The sequence below is a fragment of the Dermacentor silvarum genome, unplaced genomic scaffold (assembly GCF_013339745.2).
Source record: "Dermacentor silvarum isolate Dsil-2018 unplaced genomic scaffold, BIME_Dsil_1.4 Seq1072, whole genome shotgun sequence".
Lineage (NCBI taxonomy): Eukaryota > Metazoa > Arthropoda > Arachnida > Ixodida > Ixodidae > Dermacentor > Dermacentor silvarum.
The window spans coordinates 33,223-54,265 of NW_023605530.1; the positions used below are offsets into that span (position 1 = coordinate 33,223).

The 21,043-nt window shown below is 44.0% G+C and overlaps 1 long non-coding RNA gene across 1 annotated transcript; it reads left to right on the forward strand.

Annotated features, from left to right (window-relative positions):
* The first annotated feature begins 1,453 nt into the window (after nucleotides 1-1,453).
* LOC119434446 (uncharacterized) lies at nucleotides 1,454-20,964 on the forward strand. Its single transcript, XR_005188607.2, has 3 exons — nucleotides 1,454-1,965; nucleotides 17,241-20,157; nucleotides 20,191-20,964. It is a non-coding gene; the product is annotated as an uncharacterized LOC119434446 (long non-coding RNA).
* Nucleotides 20,965-21,043: the final 79 nt, after the last annotated feature.

The following is a 21,043-nucleotide window of genomic DNA, read 5'->3' on the forward strand; positions in this document are numbered from 1 at the left end:
CATTGAATCAACAAGGCGCACGCACAGCGAGGAACACGTAGCACGTGTAAAAGAGTAAAAACACTCGTGCGCGTGCGGGTCTAGCAGAGCGGGAATCGCTTCGCTCGCGGAAAAAACCAAGCACAATCCTTGGTCCCTTAACTGTAATCCATGCACGGCACGTCGGAGTTCACGCGGTTCGTACCGCACACGCCGGAGCGGAGCGCACGCACGTCCGCACGGGTGAAGAAGTTGGGCTCGACTGATGAGGCAAGATCCTCGGAGCAGAGAGCTACGTGACCTCGCTCTTCGGCAGTCAGGGAGAACTCCAGCACAGAACACCCATAACTCCAGCCGAAGAGCAACAGCCTTCTCCCTTTTGTGCCCGCGTAACCCCCCGCCGTCAGGTGGCGTTAGCAGCGCAACACTAGCGCCATCTCTCGTAATTCGCTGCAACTGCGCCGCCGTAAAGCTATGCGACGAAGACGGGTTACAGGAGACGGAAGCCATGCGGGGAAAACAACATCAGGGGACGCGTGGAAGTCGCGCATTCCCACAAAAGCCACTGCCAAGCAGCTTCAAACTGCAATTTCCATAATGTCTGTGCACAAGGACATGAGGCTCCTTTCCTAAGCAATGAATTTCCTTCCTCCTGCAGGGCCTGTGCAGGATCGAGTGGATGGCTGTGAGTGGTGTGCTCTAGTTTCCGATATATAAAGCATTTTACAAGGTGCGGACTTGTGATTGAATACGATTGGTTTTCTTCTGCTTACATATATGAGGGGCGTCACTGAGAGGGAGAACTTACCAACAGCTGCACAATGCTAAGGACTCGCCAAAGGAGTCTCTTGTGGAAGCACAGGCCGGCATCAAGCACCATTTGATGCGAGCATACTCTGCTGTTATTGACTTCAAATTCAATGAATTACATTCATGCCGAAGATAGTTTTATTCAACAGTCATTTGGGGGAACTGTGGGAAGATGGTGTAACAAATTTGGAACAGATATATTAGATTTTAATTGCCTGAAATATATCGTTACTATTCCTGAATTGCTATGTCTACCTTTTCATCACGAGTAATTCATTACTACTTTGTGGACCTTGAGGTGTGTCCTAAAAATCGGAGGGCGTAGCCGCCCTGCGCGCGAATCATAGCTGACAATGTGGCAAAGTCGACGTTAGCACTGTACAGATACCAGAACACCGAAAGTATCCGAAATTCAATGCGTCGACGCATCAAGAGACTGCCCGCCGATGCGCGGTGCGTGGGCTTCAATGCGGTTTGCAACGGCCGATCCCGGAGGCAGCGCACCGATCTCCAGAACAAAACGGCCTTTCGTGATGTATGTGTTCGGTGGAGCAACTGGCCGGGTGAGAGCTAGGGAACGGGAAAGAGGGAACTACAGGTGATAGGAAAAGTAGGGTAGGCTAATTATGATGCCACAACTCTCTTATCACAGACGCTGTAGCATAAACATCTATGCGCATAGCTAGCATAGCCTCTCGAATGAGGGAGGCGTCAAACGCGTAGTGTAAGGACTTGCTAATTTGTTTTTTTCTTTTTCTAATTTTGGCACCTTTTGGAAGGTAGTGCCACACGTGTTCCGGGCTTGTTGAGCGCAAATACACATTGTAGCATGCACTGTAGCCATAACTGTAGCAATGACTGTAGCTTGCTGATATCGACATTCCAAGTAGGGAGTCCGAAGCGCCATTGGCATTGGCAATATGGCCGCCTCCACGTATTGCATTGTCGTAAGTGGCGGCTGTTTCGTCCTGCTGGTCCTGTAATGTTTTCGTCGAAAGAACAGGACCGCTAGCGCAGCGCCCAACGACGTGTCGTAGTGCGGCACCACATCCACTCGTAGCACGACCTATCAAATGCGCGCAGAGCGTTTTATGTCGCGGAAATAGTGTCACATGAAGAGGACGTCGTCGCAACAGCTGTGCCGAAACTAGCAAGCGGCTGCATACGTGGGCGTCGGTAAGCCGAGAGGTGACGTGCTTTGCCATTCGAACGCTCGGACTTGGCCGCTCTCTTGAGGACAAGCGCGTTTACCGAAGTTCGTAAGTCGCACGGATTCGCCAGGCGTGGACGGGCACATCGTGCCTGTTCAGCTGCAGTGTCAACGTTGTCGGGAAGTGGCGTTCTACAGGTCGCGAAGCTGATTTGTCGGGTAACGGCTGCAGATGCGAATATTTCAAAGCTCCGCAGGTGTGAACTGACCGCATGTTTGTGCAACAAGTGTCATTGCTTTGCGGCCGACCGCGAACGGCACATATTGAATGTCTATTTTTCTTCGTTCGCCCAGCGATCGAGGCTGCACGCCCGCGAAATTTCAAAACGGGGCTCTTAACTGCGCGCTTCAGCAGCAGCTCCATAGCGTTTTGTTGGGGGTACAAAACAGTGCGTTCGGATATATCTTTGTATTGTTAGTGTTTAACCGGTTGCCTAGCCACAGCATACATAATAACCAGGCGCATAGAGCTCCATCATTGGAATAGTACTTTGTGCGTGGTTATTGCTTTGATCAACGTCAGCGTAAAGGGGGAACAAAAAAATGCTGCGGAGCGGCGCTTCGCCGTCCTCCAACCAGTGCTGCAGTATCTAGCACCATCTCTGCACTTACTAAAACCACCCATCGTCAGTGTAATGTTGCTTCACACAACTTTTCTCTGTGCACTGGCTTGCGATGCCTCGACGACCGGCGAATTACTTGCTCCGCAACTTCGCATAAGCGTACTTCGGCAAGACATTGCAGTTGGGAGTTACGTGTTGTACGGTTGAATGATGGACGTGAGTGAAAACTCCCGATGGAAGTAAAGAATGCAGAAAATGCGTTCAAAGAATGTTCACATTGACGCCAAATATCACAGGGAGGTTCCTGAAACCAAAGCAAAGTAACCGAGCTGAAAAGAAAATTGGTCTAACCCGGGTGACCTTCGGAATGTGAAACGGCCACGAAGGCCAGTTGGTTAAGCATGTTTGAGCGGGTCGTAGTGAATGCTTTGCAGTGGCGCACCGACGGGGGGGATTCGGGGGTTGTAACCCCCCCTTTTGTTTAAGCCCTTTCCTTACGCATTTGAGTACTGCAACTAAGATAAGACGCGCAATCGTCTGCACACTCGCAAAAGCGCATTTTTTGACAATGTCCAGTGAAGAAATCGAAATTAGTGCTGTTTAGATGGTATTAGCAAACTGTCAACCCCCCCTGGCAGAGATCCTGGGTGCGCTACTGATGCTTTGTGTCTTTGACTTAGTGGTGAGAAACGAGTGCATGAGAAGCAGTCGGAGACCCTTTAATGCTATCGATTTCTGCTCAAGGCAAAGCTTGAGCCCTCTCCCAAGATTTTTTTCGATGCAATTTTTGCAATTGACTAACTGTTCTCTATGTTGCAGTAAAGTCCCATTTACTAAAATAAGTGCCATACAACTTTCATATTTGATTACCTTTGGTGTGTTTCGTGCGGAAGTTGGAGCAAATCCTTGTGCGGTGCTATCACTTGGCATGATATGTGACTTCTGCAGTTCACAAGGCTTTAATCTAAAAACAGTTCTAGCTTATGTTTGTGATATGGTAACAAACTTTGCTCTGTAGTTTTCTTGCGTGGTGGTCACCCCATGCAACAAGTAATGGTGTGCATTATGCTATGTTGAGTTCACAGCATGGTGTAAAACTGAACCCAAACCGAAAACTATACTCGAACCAGAATTTTGGCTGGAAATGAGCCCAAACTGATATTCTTAGAACGTGCCTGAACCCGAACCGAACCTGAACAAAAAGAAATAATGGCTACTGGTTCGGCACGAAACGGTTAAAGCATATTTACTTCTTCATTCGGCACACCCCCCTGGCAGATTTTTACGACTCCCGAGTTGCGTTGTGTGCGAGAATGGGGACAGAATTAGGCAGAGATGCTTGTGCTTCCAAACTTGGCCATGCCAGTTCTGTCCCACAGCCGAAACTTTGTTTCAGGGGCTCTGCAGAGTCACTATTTCTGTTGAAGTTCCCAACTCGGCAGTTATAGGTCAGCTTGCTACTATTGCTAGACAAACTGTAGGATGTGCACTCTAGGATATACAGAGAGCAAAAATGGCAGTGTTCTCGAGAAGGGAAAACAAGAAAGCCAAAGAGTTAATCAGTATGGCTTCTTGTAACAACACTGTGGTCACTAAGGTGAATGCTATCACGATCTCGGTGCGGGGCAACATGGATGCTGAACATCACGGGAAATGCGCTTTTTGTAGCGTGCCATGGTTCAGTGTGCGTTTGACGCTCCCAAGCAGATTGCAATGTGAGTGATTTGGAGTTCTTTTCCGCGCTTAGTCAGTACAAGACTCTGTGCTATGTCCAGTTGCGTAAGAATGTCGCGGTATTTAGCACAAGCTGTCCTTGTTCATCTTTCAAAAACATCTATGTACTCACCTACTTTTATTTCTTTTAGTAAATGCAAAATACTGAGCGAGATGTCAATAGCTAGCTTCTTTTTTGCTACAGACTAGAAGTTTGGAGTTGTAATTTATGTGAACAATGTGAATATCGTGCTCTATCCAACAAATGAAAAGATATAAGAAGTGTACTAAGAAAAAAAGAAAGATCCAGCATGGAAATGCGCGGCCGCTGATCGCGTTGTTGGCATCTCAGTGCAATTAAGATGCCTCACTGTAGTTAGGCGAGATACAAAGGCCCGGCGAACTGAGGGCCTCCATTCTTGTTAGTCACACTCATACGAAATGACAGAAAATAAGGCCAGAGAAAGCATAGGGGAAGCTAATAGTTATGCTTAATTGAAATGTAGGAAATATAAAAGTGGAAAAAAGATAACTTGCTGCACTTATCTTTTCGTGCACTTGCAAATACATATTTCTTGCCTTATTATTTCTACATTTTAGTTAAACAACAATTAGCTTCCCCCTTGCTTTCTCTGGCCTCCTTTCCTGTCACTTCGTGTGAGTGTGACTAACTGTATTAAGTGGTCTGATGGCATTACAAAGTTTGCAGACAGGATGGAGCAGGCTGTCACAGTGAGAAAGAGTCATTCTGCACTGGACATAAAAATAAGCTGGCAACAAAGGTGACTTTTGTGGATAGCGCCCAAACACAGAAACACGTGGTTTTCTTGGAAGGACTTGAAATAAATTATATGGCCCCCGACCACGACTGCAAAACCTTCGGCCGCTTGTTTCGTGCACTCCAACACTGGTCTCTCCTTTGTGGCGAGGCTCCGTATCCTGAAGAATGAATAACAGAGGCCAGACCTTTTGAAGTAACTGGTACTGACTTCGCCGGACATCTTCTAGTCAAGGGAACAACTGCTGTGAAGTGCTGTATTGCATTGTTTACCTGCAGCTATTCATCTGGAGCTGGTGAGCGACACAGTTGACAGCCTCCTTTCTTCTCGCCTTTCAGATTCATCGCAAGGCGAGGCCTCCCCAACATTATCTACACTGACAATGTGCCAACCTTCAAAAAGGCAAACAAGGATTTGGCGTCTCTTTGGTCAGAGGCGAGGACGTATGGGATTACATTGCAAATTTGTCAGTTCAATGGAAGTTCATCATGGAGCACCGTCTCTGGTGGGGTGGTTTTTATGAGTGCCTCGTCGGACTAAGCTTTGAAAAAGACCCTCGGAACTAGCCACATTAGTTTCGATGAAATGGCAATGCTGCTGACAGAGGTCGAAGCGGTGCTGGACTCGTGCCCTCTCACCCACGTTCACACTGGACCCAATGAGCCCGAACCACTTTGTCTGGCATTGTTCCTCACGGAAAACGGTTGATGGCATTGTCTGCCCTGCAGCGCTGGGAAATCAACGCATTATCATGTGTGAACTTAAGGAAAGCGATCTCTAAAAGACAGAAGTCATTGACGGATTTCTGGAGCCAATTGGCAAGGGAGTACTGGAAAGAGCTTCAAATTGACCCATGTGAAGTAGGCCAAATGCATGAAATGAGTAAGCATTGGTGATATGATGTTACTGAAGGAGACAGCGCAACCAAGAAATGGGTGTAATCGAAAGGGCACTCACTGGCTGAGATGGCAATGTTGAGGGCCTTTGTAGTGCATATGCCCGGATGATCAACACTTGTAGGCCGATCCAGCTGCTCTAACCGATCAAATTCACAGCCTAAAGAAGGAAAATGACTTTGTCATTGCAGCGGGGAGTGTGTCGCAGATATCTCCGCAAGACTTTAACGCATGGTTTTCTCATTGTTAGTATTACTGTTAGCGGAATCTGTTCATATTGGCGTTCACCATCAAAGACAGCGATTACTTCACATGGCTCGTCATTACCTCCTGAACTAGAAGTGGTTAGCAAGCATTATTTGTCAAGTATTAGAAGTACGTAGTTACAAAATAGTTATAATTCCACAAAACCTACTGTGGTGGTGTAATGGCTTCGGCATTGCGCTTCTAAGCCTAAGGCTGCGGGGTCAAACCTGTCCGTGGCAGCCACATTTCAATGGGGCGAATTCGAAAACACTCCTGTACTGTGCACTGGGTGCATGTTAAAGAACCCCAGGTGGTTAAAATTAATTCGGAGTGCTCCATTACGGTATACCTCATAATCATATCCTGGTTCTGCCACATAAAACCCAAATTTAAATGATTTCCTCAATGTAGGTGCATTTGCAGCTAGATTTTAATCAGACAGGTAATTTAATTACCTATACCTGCACCTCATTATTGGCAGGTAGGTTGGCCCCAAAATTTCTAGGCTTAGCTACAAAATTATTTGAATTGGCACTACTGGGTACTCATGTTCAGTGGTGCACCGATAAGGGGGGTTCGGGGGTTGTAACCCCCCCCCCCTGAGGCTGACCTACCCCCCCCCCCCTTTTGTTTAACCCCTTTTCTTTCCTTGCGCATTTGAGTACTGCAACTAAGATGTAAGATGCGCAATCGTTTGCACACTCGCAAAAAGCACATTTTTTGACCATTTCCCATGAAGAAATTGAAATTAGTGCTGTTTAGATGGTATTGGCAAACTGTCAACCCCCCTGGCAGAGATCCTGGGTGTGCTACTGCTCATGGTAGCTGTGGAACTTGCGACACGAGTGAGCCAGCCACAGCATACCATCTGCTATGGACATGTCTTGGCTATCCTCGCTGCGAAGAATCTGCCTTCCTGGGCTGGAGCTCAGTTGTTACTCTAAACGACTGGATCGTTGGAACGCTGCGAAGCTATATACGACAGCTTGCTGCTCTACGTATTAAGGAGCTAAACAATTCACCTAATCTAGGCACTTCGCCGGAAAAACTACTAGAGTTGCCTTTTAATATATGTACATTTTTTTTTCAATTAATAAATGTATTTCTCTCATGTTGGCTGTTTCACTTAAAGGGACACTAAACAGAACCACTGAATCAGCTTAGATTGATAAAGTATTCTTAAAGAACTATACTGTTGTTTATTTGGTGATGATGATGGTGAAATGGTGGTGAAATAATTTGGTGGTGAAATGATGGTCAAAGTTTAATCTTCAAACTTCGTGCCAAAACCCCAGGGCCGGTACGTCAGTGTCAAGTTATGGATTGCAAAGCATTTTTTCTGCATTTCAGCCATTTTGTTTGAGTAAGAGTTGTTGAAACTTGCGAAGTTCATTCTTTGGCTCATTTGCAGCCCATCTTTACCAATAAGTAATTGACTACTACCGAGCAGACGCCGCCAACATCCTGAACACCACTGTGAGCTTGTGCGGGAACTTCAAGTGTCTTTTGTAGCTGTGTCCTTTCTGGCTTAGAAAGCTTCTCATGGTGCTTGTTTTGGTATTGTAGAAGAGTAGTTTGCTCATGTAGTCCAAGTACTTTTTCTCTTTATAATATAATATCTATATATTATATACATATTATGCCCATGTTCCTTCCCATCTGTCTAGATTTTTTATAACTTCAGTGCACAGGCGTAAGTTATGTTGAACCAGCTGGCCGTCTGTGAAGGTTTCTCCAGTGTAACAAAACATGTCACTTGCTGAAAAAAGAAGCCATTAGTGGGGGGGGGGGGGGGGATTACATTTACTCAAGCCTTAGCTCAGAATTCTGCACATAATAAATGCGAGCTGTCTTGCTCTCATTGAACGACAAACTACTATTGTTTTGAGCGGTACTCGAGACTTTCTTTTGAGTGACCCTGTAAAATCTCTTTCTAAATGACCCATGGTTTTCTTGCATGGTCTTCCGCTGTGTGCAGGTTTCTAATGTCCAAACATTCTGGCACATTTCATGCACCATTCCCTCTTCCTTCATTTTTTTTTCTATTTGAAGTTAGCCATGTGTCAGAGCAGTTGCTTATGAAATGTCAGAGCAGTTGCTTATGAAAGAATGCAAATCCTGCAAGGCACTACCACAATCTGAAAAGCTGCAAATATTTTTGGTTGTGCAGTTATATATTTTTGGGGAGAGGGGGGGGGGGCAATGTTGGCACGGCAATGATAATGACCATCAAATGTGTGCATGTCCCTTCTTTAATGTTGCATTCCCAGCACTTCTCTGTCAGGGGCGGCATGTGCATATCAGTCAGCATCCCATGGCATTCCTGTCGGAAAAGTACTGGATGCAGTGTTTAAGAAAGGACGTGCACACACGATTGGTGACAATTACCATTGTGTGGCAAAATTGTATTCCAAAGCTTGTAAGTTTTCTTTAGAGCGCAGGTGAAAGAAAGGCACAAATGCATTGTGGCGCTTGACCGTTTTGTGATGTCAGTGCTTTGAAAGTGAACAGTTCCTGTCAAGTGTGCATTCCCATTTTTAAGGTTACTGGATGTCACGTTAGAATGAACAAATGTGCAATTCTGATGTCTCTTACGCTGCCCCTGTTATGAGATGTGGTACCCCTGTTAATATTATTTCTGAGCTTTATTTCTTTTTTGTTCTAAGAAATGATGAAAAGGTAAGTCGGAAGTCGTGTGAATCATTTTATTCGGCTTGTGGTGTCTGCATGTTGGGGTGAGCTTTTCACTGTCTGGTCAGGTTTGGTGTAGTGTTCCCTTTGAGGTGTGGATGGTCAGAGTGAGTAAAGCATCGCATTGAGGGCGTTGCGTTTCCCATCTTTTTCATACAATGTGAATTTGCAGTATCTGAACCTGAAAAATCACGTTGACTTCTTGCCAAACATTGTTTACATTTGGTCACGTGCTAGTAAACATCAATTAACATAGCCTATATTTATGTAGCATTGACAGTTTGATGATTGCGTTGTGCAAACACCTTTAGACTGGTTTCTTCATTGTTTAGAGTGTCTAAGATTGTACCTTTTGGGTGAAAGTTGCTTTGCTTAACAATTTGGAAGTCTTGTGTTTCTGTTGTTTATTTGCTTGGGATTTGCAGTGCATGACAGCAGAACCAAGACAGAAAAATCTACAGTAATGTTCAACATCAGCTGCAACACGATGCCCGTGGTCAAAAGGGTTAAACGGCAGTGCCGACATTAGAAAAATTGGTTTAACAAGTGCCACTAATTAGAATGGTGTTTACTTCTCAAATTTTTCGTATGTTAGTGCTGCCATGAAGTGTTGGCACGTCTTCGACCACAGGCACCACGCTGCAGCTCATATTGAATATGACTGTACATGCAGTACGAGTGGAGTTGAAGCGTGAAGGGAAAACTGGGGATGAAAGGACAGGCACGGACAAGCACTAACTTCGAGCTAAATTTTATTTTAAACAGCATCAGTATATGCACGCCGCCTTTTTAAATCGTGCTGTATGAAAAAAAACTTTCGTTAGTGCTTGCCCACATGTGTTCTTTGTCCTGATTCTTCCCTTCGTGCTTCAGTTATACTTATGATGGTAGACCAACTAGTTCACTCTCAAGCCTTGCTTAGTACGTACAGTGCTGATTTTCAGCTGAATGTTTTTAAGAACATTGGAATTTTACAAAACAATAAAAAGGTTTTTTTATTACTGACTGCGTTACATTAAAATGCTGCTTAAAGGTGCCCGATTTATTATTTTTTTTTTCACGGAGAAGCACACTGATGACACAATAAGTATTGCGCCATTCTGTTTCAAAAGGTTCTAGCATCTTCCTGGTTAGCATCCAAGCATCCGGATAAGCTAACCGGGTATACAGGGTGTCCCAACTATCATGTACCCGAGGTTTAAAAAAAGAGCAATTGCGTTACTCGAAGAAAACCTAGTGCATATTGTTTCCAGTACAGTGGAGTAGCGGGCAGTAATTTTTTCGTTTCTGAGATTTAGTTAGGTAATTGTAATTAATTTTCTAACTCAAGAAGTACTGCCCTAATTATCAAAGTGTCAATAAGAAAATTGTAGAGCAACATGAAACACTCCTGATACAGCTTTCTGTTGCTGAATACCTGCTACATAAAAGTGTTTTTCCGAGCGTTGAAGAAACTCGCGAATACATGCAAAGTGCCTCGAGCGGCCAGTCGTGCGGCAATGTTGCGTGCATTCATGGGCTTCTTTCACGGTCGAAAAAACACTTTTATGTAGCACGTTTTGAGCAACAGAAAGCTGTATTGGGAGTTTTTCATGTTGCTGTACAATTTTCTCATTGACTCGCTTCATGTAATTATAACATTTGAGAAATTGATTACTTAATTAAGTCCAATTATGTAATGAGGCGGAATGCAAAAAATAATCTCCAAATAACGGCAAACAACATTACCTTGCTTCTGTCCAGCTATGTGGCATTTGCATATTTTTATATCTTGGTGCATGACAGTTTGGACACGCTGTTATTGACCCTTTTCGCAGTGATCCCGTGGGCGCTGCCATGTTTGATCACGCGGTGACGCGTCCATTACTTGCCTCAGCTGCATCTGTTGCCTCTGTGATTATAATCGATGCACATGATGCCCGGTGCGGCTCAGGAAACCTCTGTTTCGGGAGATATCGCAGACGCTGACTGCGTGGGTGGTCGGCACGAAGCTTTGGCCACTGCTTCAGAGGACATGTAAAAGTGCTTTCGAAGCTAATTAAGCTTTGTCCAAACGGCGCGAGCAGCGTGTATGGTGCTTGTTCGAAAAACGAGGCTAAAATTGTATTCCAATCTTTCCGCTTAGGAATTGAATCTGGATCAGTGTGTTTTGCTCGTTATTTGTTTAGCAAATACTTAGAAGTAGCGGCTTGTCACGTTTCTGACTCAGTGAAGTTCATTGGTGCTATCTGATTATTTTCTGCCTAATCGCTCGTGGGTGTGCTCAGTTGCAATAGATTTGTTCCTGCTGCACACAAGACTTGGAACGTAGCTTCTCTGTTTTTGTAATAGCGTGTAGCAAATATGTAGTATCGCTAGTAACTCACTTAACTCCTGTAGACTGTCACGAAACATTCAACTTCGACCATTCGTGTGCTGTCAGTGTAGTCGCTGTTATCCATGCTTTGGCGCACATTCAAGTGTGCGCCCATTCACATATTCTTAACACATTGACAATGGAGTGTGGGTAAGTTTACGTGCGAGTTAGGGTAGATGTGTGCAGGCAACGTGCACGAAAATTACTATGCCAGGAAGCAGCGCTACTCCCTTTGTCATTGTTTAACGAGCGGTACTCACTCTTGTCGATGTTCCGGTGTTGAAGTGTTTTCATTGGAGGCTAGCGATACAACGCTGACATGAATTTTTATGAATTTTTGAAAAGTTGACTTTTTTTTTCATCCACGAGCAAAGTCGTAAATTCAGAAGGACCGGCAGCAGAGGCTGTCCGTATGTAGCAATGGTCCATGAACTTAGCAACACACATTCATTCCTTTCCTTAATATGCCAGTCACTATTTTTGCAGCCAACTACTGCGCACGTCTTCAATCCACCGCTCCAGATTTTGCAGCATGAATGGAGCACAGTGCGTGAGCGAAAACCCAGTTGCATTTCCGACAGCTGATTGCACGGAAACAGGGCAGAAGCGGTAATGGTTTTGTATTCGTGCGCTTTCGCTGAGGCAACGTATGGCGCGCCGCCGAAAGTGCCATCTTGTTTCTCGAGAACAAACTGCTTTGCAAAAAGGGTCAATAGCATAAGCTTTCGTAATAGAGCGATGCAAATTGATTGTGTCAGCAGCTATTCACTGTGTTTCTCTTTCTCCTGTCATCGTGCTGCAACTTTTGTCATTGCTTAGAGTAGAAAAATGGTGGGAAGGCAGCACGAACTAAGGCTTGCTGTATGCACCAGTATATTCTGTTTCGGGGACTGAGCTAGCTGTTGTGCTATTTATCTTGGTACACTACAGTTCTGTGCTCTCAGTATATTGAAAAGGTAAATACTCATTTGTACTTTTCTCTTTCAGTTATGAAGTATGTATTTCAAGAGGATGCAGCTTGCAGATTTTGTCAGCACTTTTCCTGGCTTTTCTTCTGTCTATGCGGTGCTGCAATTTAATTGTTGTTCGAGTTGTTTTTTTAACAACACTGATATGAGTGCTGTTGCATAGATAAGACATCTAATAGAACATGTATATGGTGATGACTTGTTTCGCTTAAAGTCCTTTTTTGTTTTTTACAAACAAAATAATAATTCAACTGCAGCGGGATGTGGGTGACCAGATCTTGAATGATTCGGACTACAAAAAGCAACCGTGCTATGAAATTTGAAAACAAGACAGTGGGGAGCATGAAATATTCTTGTAATGTTGTTAAAAATAAACACGCATCACAGTACGTCAGCTGCAGTTATGTGATTAGGTGCAACCATTTCCTGTTTGCATGAGTGCTCATATGACAGTTTCTGTATGTGACATTCTTTCACAGCCTTGTTCTTGCGTTAAGTATAAATGCAACTTGATCTGCCGCTGAGGCGGCCATAGTACCTTGTCTCATAGTAGCTCTGGTGGGTGATGCAACTGTGCAGTCTGTATGACATTCCAGCATTCCCTGAATCATTTAAGGAAGGCTGCTACGAGCTGCGTGATAAGCAGCAGCATCACAGTTATACATGGAACAGTTTACCTGAGCTGGTCTGCTTCAATTCCATGACTTTCTAACAGCCTTTTAAAGCACATTGTTCAATTACGTTCTTTTTGGCATTGTTGGCCTGTACAACCTGTGTTTATTAACCTGTTTTAAACAAAGGTTTTTTTGTCTAAGGCATCTGCAAGGCCTCAGGCTTGCAAAGAAAGTATTTTTACTTGAAGCTTTACATACATAAGAGGTGTCCTCAGAACTATGGCACAGATGTCTTGCACTTCATTATTGCGGGCATGTCAAGGTTCAATGTGCACCACTCATATATACAATGAAAAAAAAAATTGCAGAACACCACTGTATTTGTCACACACAACCAGTGTCAATTCTAAAGAAAAATAATTTACCCATTTGTATATTCTTCGCGAGAACCAGACACTACCACAGTACGAAGAATATACAAATGGGTGAATTTATTTTCTTTAGAATTGACACTGGTTGTGTGTGACAAACACAGTGGTGTGATGCAATTTTTTTTTTTTTTAATTGTATATATGAGTGGTGCACATTGAACTTTGACATGCCCGCTATAATGAAGTGCAAGACATCTGTGCCATAGTTCTGAGGACACCTCCTATGCATGTAAAGCTTCAGGTAAAAATACTTTCTTTGCAAGCCTGAGTCCTTGCAGATGCCTTAGACAAATAAACGTTTGTTTAAAACAGGTTAATAAACACAAGGTGTACAGGCCAACAATGCCAAAAAGAATGTAATCGAACAATGTGCTTTAAAAGGTTGATGTGTGGGTGTCTTTGAAGGTTCATGGAATTCAATTGCAATTCAGCAAAAAGTTTATTCAATGCAGCAAAAAAGTAAATAGAAGTGCAAGATAATTTTTAAAGTGATGTTTGTAAGAAAGTTTAATTAGGTTAGCCAACTCTGTCGAAATCTGATGGGAATCTGCAAAATTGCTTCAGTGTTTCAATTAAAAAAGAGTGCTTAAAAAAATAAGCCTCCTTTTAGGGCTTTTGTGCACAATGAAACTAGGAGGACACAATAAGAAGTCAAAAGTGCCTAGTGAAAATGAACAACATAGCTTCTAGGCCTCTATTCAGCATTTGAAAAGATGAAGGAAGGAACAGTGGAGGTGAACAGTCAATCAGCTTTAATGTAAAAAAAATTCATGAAGCAATGATTATGTATTGATACTATCCCACTAATTGCTTTAGCAATGCTGAATGAAAAGCATGTGTGTAGGTACAATCAGTGGTCCATGCCTTGAGAGGTTATCAGAAAGACTCTGACCAAGCATATTTTATTGAGCAGATTGCAGTTAATTATCCATTCCATGGTATGGCAGTCATGATGCCAAAACAGTAAAAGCAGGCGCATCTCGGCAAACATGACATGGTGCTGACTTGCGAACACTAATGTGGACCAACACGCACACGGATCCACAGGTTTGGAACTGTTGTGTGACCACCACGGAACAAACATTCTGTCTAGAAATCTCTGTGTGTATCATGAGATGGGGATGGGTTGTACAGCCATTGCTATAAAAGAAGTTGCAGGCATAAAATGGTGGCATGAGGTGTCCAGCAGTATAAGCTCATCAATGCCAGCCAGTAAAAAACTAGTAGAAGGGGCTTATAGTGCTGCGCACATCCCATGTTTCTGTGCTATTTGTGTGCAACCTGGACTGCAACAGCAGTACAGTGCTCTCCGCTTGCTTATTGCATTAATCTAGTTACTCTTATATTGTGTTCGTTCAGGGTTTTGACAGACTCTGCTCTCCTTTAATTGGGAGCTTGTGCAAGCTGCAAGCAGGAAGGGGCAGATTTGCTGACATTACATTAATAAGTGCAGATGCTGGCAGGATTTTCTCAATGTACTCGCTCCAGTGTATCACCAACACCGTGTCAAGGACGTAGACAAAATTCGGCAGCTGCCTGTGGCCACTGCTTCATTGTGGGGCTGTCATAAGGGCACGTGGAGATGCTCAAAATAAAGTCACATTGCAGTGCAGCAACGTCATAGAAAAAAAAAGGTGTTGTGCTTAAGTTTCAAGTTGTGACTGATGCTTGGCGTGTAAAGCAGCTAAAGAACCAAGTTTGAGTAAAGCAGGGGAAAGACGAAATATTCCATCTGGTAAAGTGGGCAAGTGTTATGGAACATAATTTTTTTTTGCACAGGTTAGGCTAGGAGAGTGTGAATATTTCAAATTTTTGAATTGTCATTACTTGTAATTTTCTAATACGTCAAAACACCAACCACATGTAATCAAGCACGAAATTGGATCAAAATTATGATACATTTCATCACCACGGGCATAGCACAAGTGTAGAACATGTCAACTTACATAGAGGAGCAAGGTACATCACTCGAGAAGCCAGACTTGACCGGTTACACAGTGATCATTCACACTCTCTGAAGAGTCCGGTGTATGCGAAAAAACTGCTTATTTATTCCTAATACTTGAACTTTATAAACAACACTTCATAACACTCAATGCAATGACAGAAACTTGATAATGTTATCAATACTAGGGTGTGAACAATGTTTATATGAATTGTGAAAATGGCTGTGCATTATTCGAAAACTGTCTTAAAAGTTACTATTTGCACATTGCCAGTTTAGACAGGACAGGGCGACATGCACAGGACAAGTGCTAACTTCAACTGCTCTTTACTCCACAACAACATGTAACGCACAGCTGTCACTGTGCAGAGTGTGCACGAAGGCATGTTAGATGACATCGGTGTGCAGTGACAATTTTTATTTGCTTCCCAGGCAGCAACTCCGAGTTCAGCTTTATTGTGCTTTACTAATAAAGACCAGTTGAAGTTGAGTGTTTCTCTTGTATACCTCGATCTGCCCCATATAAATTTGCACTGGAAAATCATGTTCTAAACAAACGATTGAGCCATGCCATAGACAGGCAGGCAGGCAAACAAAAAGCATTAGGTGAGCCCAATACTGCTTCAAGACAGACAGTTTGTGTAGTTTCTACATGGTAAAGATGCAGACAGTCTATCTCTCATTGTTGCCACACTGTTTTTGTTCGAAATACCAGATGCTCCTGTTGCAGTAGGGCGACATCAACACCTGCCTCATGTAATGCTGTCAGTGGACATTTGGATTTATGGTAGATGCCGAGCGATGAAAGCAATGTCTCGTGTTCGGCTTCATTCCTAGGCAAAATGCACATGAATGATGCCACTTGCTTTCCTGCAAGCTGTTATTTGCGCCAGTATAACCAGGCTCACTTCCAGTAAATATAAGCAGAGATAAACTGTGCACAGGGATTGATGTCCCATTATTTGACATTGTATCAGGCACTTGTGGCACATAAAAAAAAGTATGTGAAGTGCTTAACGTCACCATTGTAAAATACACGAAGTGTGAAATGTCATGAGCTGGAGATGGGATAACATGATATAAACAAATCAGAAAATGCATTTCTTGTACAAAATGGAGGGTTGAGCCTCTGAAGTTAAACTTGTTAGCGCCTATGCAAAATTCAGGCAAAAGTGTTAGGTAGCAGTGTACTAATGTCACAGTGCACGGGCATGGGTATTGCATGGAAGGTTGCCTCAGACTGACTTAAGGCTTCTTCAAGTCGAGTGTGCTTTTGACTTTAGGCACACTTGACTAAGGCCAGTTGAGTGTGCTATCTGGCACAATATTACTCGCCATGCTTATATGAATGTAACAGAAGCATACTACTTCAGTTTCCAAGCTTAGCTTGTGTCCCCAGTGTCCTCGTCAGCCATGTGCTCTGAGTGTTGCATTTCAACTGCTCAGCACTGTACGAGCAATGGTGGCTCAGCTCAGATACCACTGCATGAAGCAGCATATAAGGGCAGCTTTTAAGTGTGGTGACATAGATTGTATAGATTTGTTCTGGCTGACTAATATAAAAAGGCATTAGAGTATAATACAAATTTTGAAAATGGCAGGCTTGACAGAAGCAAAGCAGACTGTAAATGTTTCCCCTGCTGAACAACCACCAACAGAAGTGTTGGTGCTATCTGCCAAATGCGACACTACAAGGTCTTGCAGGAAATTGAGTGTACATATGCTGGTGAAAAACAAAACAGACACCAACCAAGGTGAAAAATTATTTAAAAGCTTCGATGTTTTGACCCCCATATGGGAGCCTTGTTCAGAACGAAACTGGGCCAGAACGTCAAGTTCTAAAATAATTTTTCGCCAAGGTATTTTGTTTTTTGCCGTGATTTTTCGCGACCAGTCATAATTTCGTCAGATGCTTGACTTGTGCATGTGCTGTTAGTGCTACTCTCTTATCATGAATGATGCTGACTAGTTCGACTTGCTGCCTGCCATCCTGGGGTGTGATCTTGGCATTGACATGTCGCACTTACTCGTTGCCACAGGCGAGGTGGGCTACACGGAGTCGGTGTACCAGGAGATGACGAGCGCCTGCCGAGGGGGTGAACTGCACACTTACCAGTGCAACCTGTGCAGCTACAAGACCGAGCGCAAGGCACACATTTTGCGCCACTTACGCAGCCACACGGGCGAGCGGCCTTTTGTGTGCATTTACTGCGATCGCTCCTTTGTGCATAAGCACCACCTGGACCGACATTGCAAGACTGCCCATCCACTGTACGAACAATGAGCTGTGGCATCAGCGGCAGAATGCTTCTTGCATCAGGAAGTGCAAACTGACAGGCCAGTTTATTTGGCAACAGTGTCTGAATCTGAGCCACTTAGTATGTGGTGATGGCAAACTGTCAGCTGAATTGTGATACAGGAAGCAACATGTGAAAAGATGAGATGCACTGCTGAATATCAATTACGCACAAGTATCCTTGTTGAAATGTTGACGTTACCAACATTCCTTTTCAGCATGAAATGCTTTTAGCTCCCGTTGGCGACCTTCAAGGGACCTTGAGCCAAAAGCCAGAACTGTTATCCGGGCACTCAAACCAGATCATCCGGCACTCAAACGAGAACATTCGCGCATCATTGCGAGAACAAAGACGAGATCATCCGGGCAGCCAGTCAAAAGTTAGGAAAATTCGGTCTCTGGCTCCCAGCGCTTTGTACAGGACCGCATTTCATACACTAGATAATTCCCCAAACAAGTTACAAAAAATATTGCTTGTTATTTCTTCCTAACGTTTGTTCACAATACCACTCAAGCTGTAACAATTAGTATGCCGAAGTTTTATTTGTCATTTTCAATGGTGACGTTCAAAAGGCAGATAGAGGTTGCCTGTGTTCTTTTGAACACCAGCAGTCCGTGAGTCGTGAGCGGTCTGTGACAAGAAGAAAAGGTAGCGACAGATGCTGAGCACGCTGCACTGTTGGAAGAAGAAAAGCGGTTGTAGGCGGAGGCACCACAGGCAGCAAAAGACACCATATGGTAGTCATTTCATGCTTACATCTACTTTCGATTGCGGGAGAGCCAGCATTTTTCTACCAGTGTTTATCACTTTTTCACAGAGCTTTACACACTTTTATTCACAACATTATATGTACAAGGGTCGTCAAAAGTTTCCAAGCCACAGTTTGCCCGAACACGTTGACTTCGTGCCCTGTGGCGTGTCATGTATCGGATGTTAAGTGGCCCAAGGTTACTTGAAGAGGGTAAGGGACACTGAAGAAGGGTTAACCCTTCTTTATGATGCTTCCCGACCAGACAGGCTTCCGTCAAAACCTCGACTTCGGTAAGGGACACTGTTTATCGCCATCCACAGCTCGTGACGGCCAAAATTACTCCAGGGGCCGCGCCACTTGCTTGAGAGTGAATGTGTTCACGCAAGCTGTGGCCTGGAAACCTTTGACGACCCCTGTACATATATGTATAGTGTAGAGGATGGGTGCACATTTGGGTGATTGAAAGGGCATTTGTGTGTGTTAGTGCATGATCTGTTGTTTTGAGCAGCAAGGAAAGCCTCCTGCACAGAGAAAGTGAAGCTGCACAGTGCTGTCAACCATGCTGAAACACCATGTTGATTAGCTGAAACGGTGATTAGTTCCCCAGCACTTCTACCTTCCCAACTCTCCAATACATGTTTCACTGGGAGAATAACAGTTGATAGTCAGTGGTGTGTCCCATACCTTTGTTGTGTCTCTTCTTTCACAATTTAGCTGACAGTTAGCCATAACCAGATTAGTATTTGGCTTTAAAGTGGCACAGCACATCCTTGACACTTGGTACAAGACTGAACAGAAGAAAAGGGTATCCATGGGTATAGAAACTATGGCTTGCATAGGGGACCTGTGAGCAGGTGCAGTGCCATGATTTTTTTGTTATGGGTAAAGCTTAATTCTCCATTTTCATTGGGGGTGCAAGAGGGTAACTCAATCACTTGGCACTTCACGGTTGTAGGAGGGGTGAAATTAGAGGCAAGAGGAAATACTAGGGGTTGGACCCCATCCTCTCTCCTTTTCTTGCCCTCATTAACGCTTGTAATGGTATCTGGATAGCGCAGCAAAACACGGACACAAGAAGAAACAAAGACAAATACTTGTCTTCGTTTCTTCTTGTGTCCGTGTTTTGCTGTGCTATCCAGATACCATTCCATGATGACCGACCAACAAGCCCATATCGCCACCCTCGTCAATCTCATTAGAGCCACCCTTGCCTGTGAGCAATTTGCAGCTATTTGCTTGGGAAGAAGCTTAAGACTGCAGAGCGGATGGGAAGAAAATAATGAACTTAAGCCTAAGATTAAGAGACACGAAGGAAGCAGTATGCTTTCTTCAACAAATGTGAGTAGCTGAAATAGTATTGAGATTAAGGGATGGAGTAGGGCAGGTCATGTGCTGGATAGAGCAGATAACCAGCCCTCTCTAGAAGTAATACAACTGCTAATGAAAGAACACACACTCAAGGACAGTAGAGTATCCCTCTGACATCTTCGGCTGTGTAGTACATGTGCAGGCAGAGGAAAGAATAGGCTGACTTTCGGCAGAGGTAATTGGAGATCGCTGGGAGAGGGCTCCATTCTGTATTGGACTTGTGCGAGTTGATGATGATGACTGTGACTTGCTCAGGCAATAATTTGTCATTCTAACTTGACCTACATGATATTACACCAGTTTCTGGCAAACTAGTAATAATGCTGTCATGGCTACTTTAGGCAACCAGGACTTCAGGAGATTTAGTGCCCCAATGTTCTAACTAAGCAGTTAAAGGTGGTGTGATGGTTGGCTTTAGACTTTTTCTTGACCACCTGAGATCTCTTAATATGCACCTATAAATACACATGTTTTTGCTTTGCTTCTTCTGTGATATTGGCCGTGGTTCCATGATGACCTATGGACTTTTCATGATCTTGGGTTTGCCTAGCCTAGCCTAGTTACCAAGAGGAGGCTGTTGCCTCCTCTTGGTAACTAGGCTAGGGCATTTAGCAAGGAGTACAGATGGGACAAAGACTCCTTTGTTTAGGGTTTGGAAAAGCAGGTGAAGTGGAAAGAGAACATTGCTTTAGGATGAGCCGAACCAATGATGCTGAAATGTGCAACGCCCACTTTGTGCAGGCCTTCAGGAGTACTGGTCATTTTTCTGGCTCCTTGAATATGTCTGTGTGACCAGCCAGTTAACACATAATGCAAGCTGGTTGGGGACACAATTAATGTCACTTCGACTTGTCCTGTGTGTCGTCATTGTGCTGTTTTTGCTTAAAATTGTTGGTCAGATCTGCAGTGAAGCAAGCTTTCCAAAGGTAGCCGTCAAGGACCTCCATGAGGAAGGGACGTGCGGTGACTAATATTTAATGAAAGAAGGCTCACAGACAGTTGATGCAACTGCTGAAGTGCTTGTTGGAGTGAATTATGGCTTGGTACAGCAAGGTGCAAGTGTGCTGTGTTGAAGATTTGCATGTTTTGCTTATGTGGCAAAGTTCTTGATGTGGTAAAAAAGGCACTGCACAGCAGGGACCATATGTGCTCGTTTGTGAAGTAAATGAATATATGGGTCCAAACACCCACACAAAGACCCAGAGGTGGACTTTTTTTTCCATAAGCTGACGCTCAATAGAGAAGCACGTCTGGTATCAGGCTGCACGAAGCAAGCCATATTTCTCGAACATACATAGTCCAGTGCCTTGAGCTTGGCTTTCTGAAAAGCTGGAATAACCATTCATGTGAGGAAGTGCATCGAATCAAAGCTGCGCCATTTAACACAGGAACCATGTTGAGTAGCAGGAACAGGTTCCATGTGTAT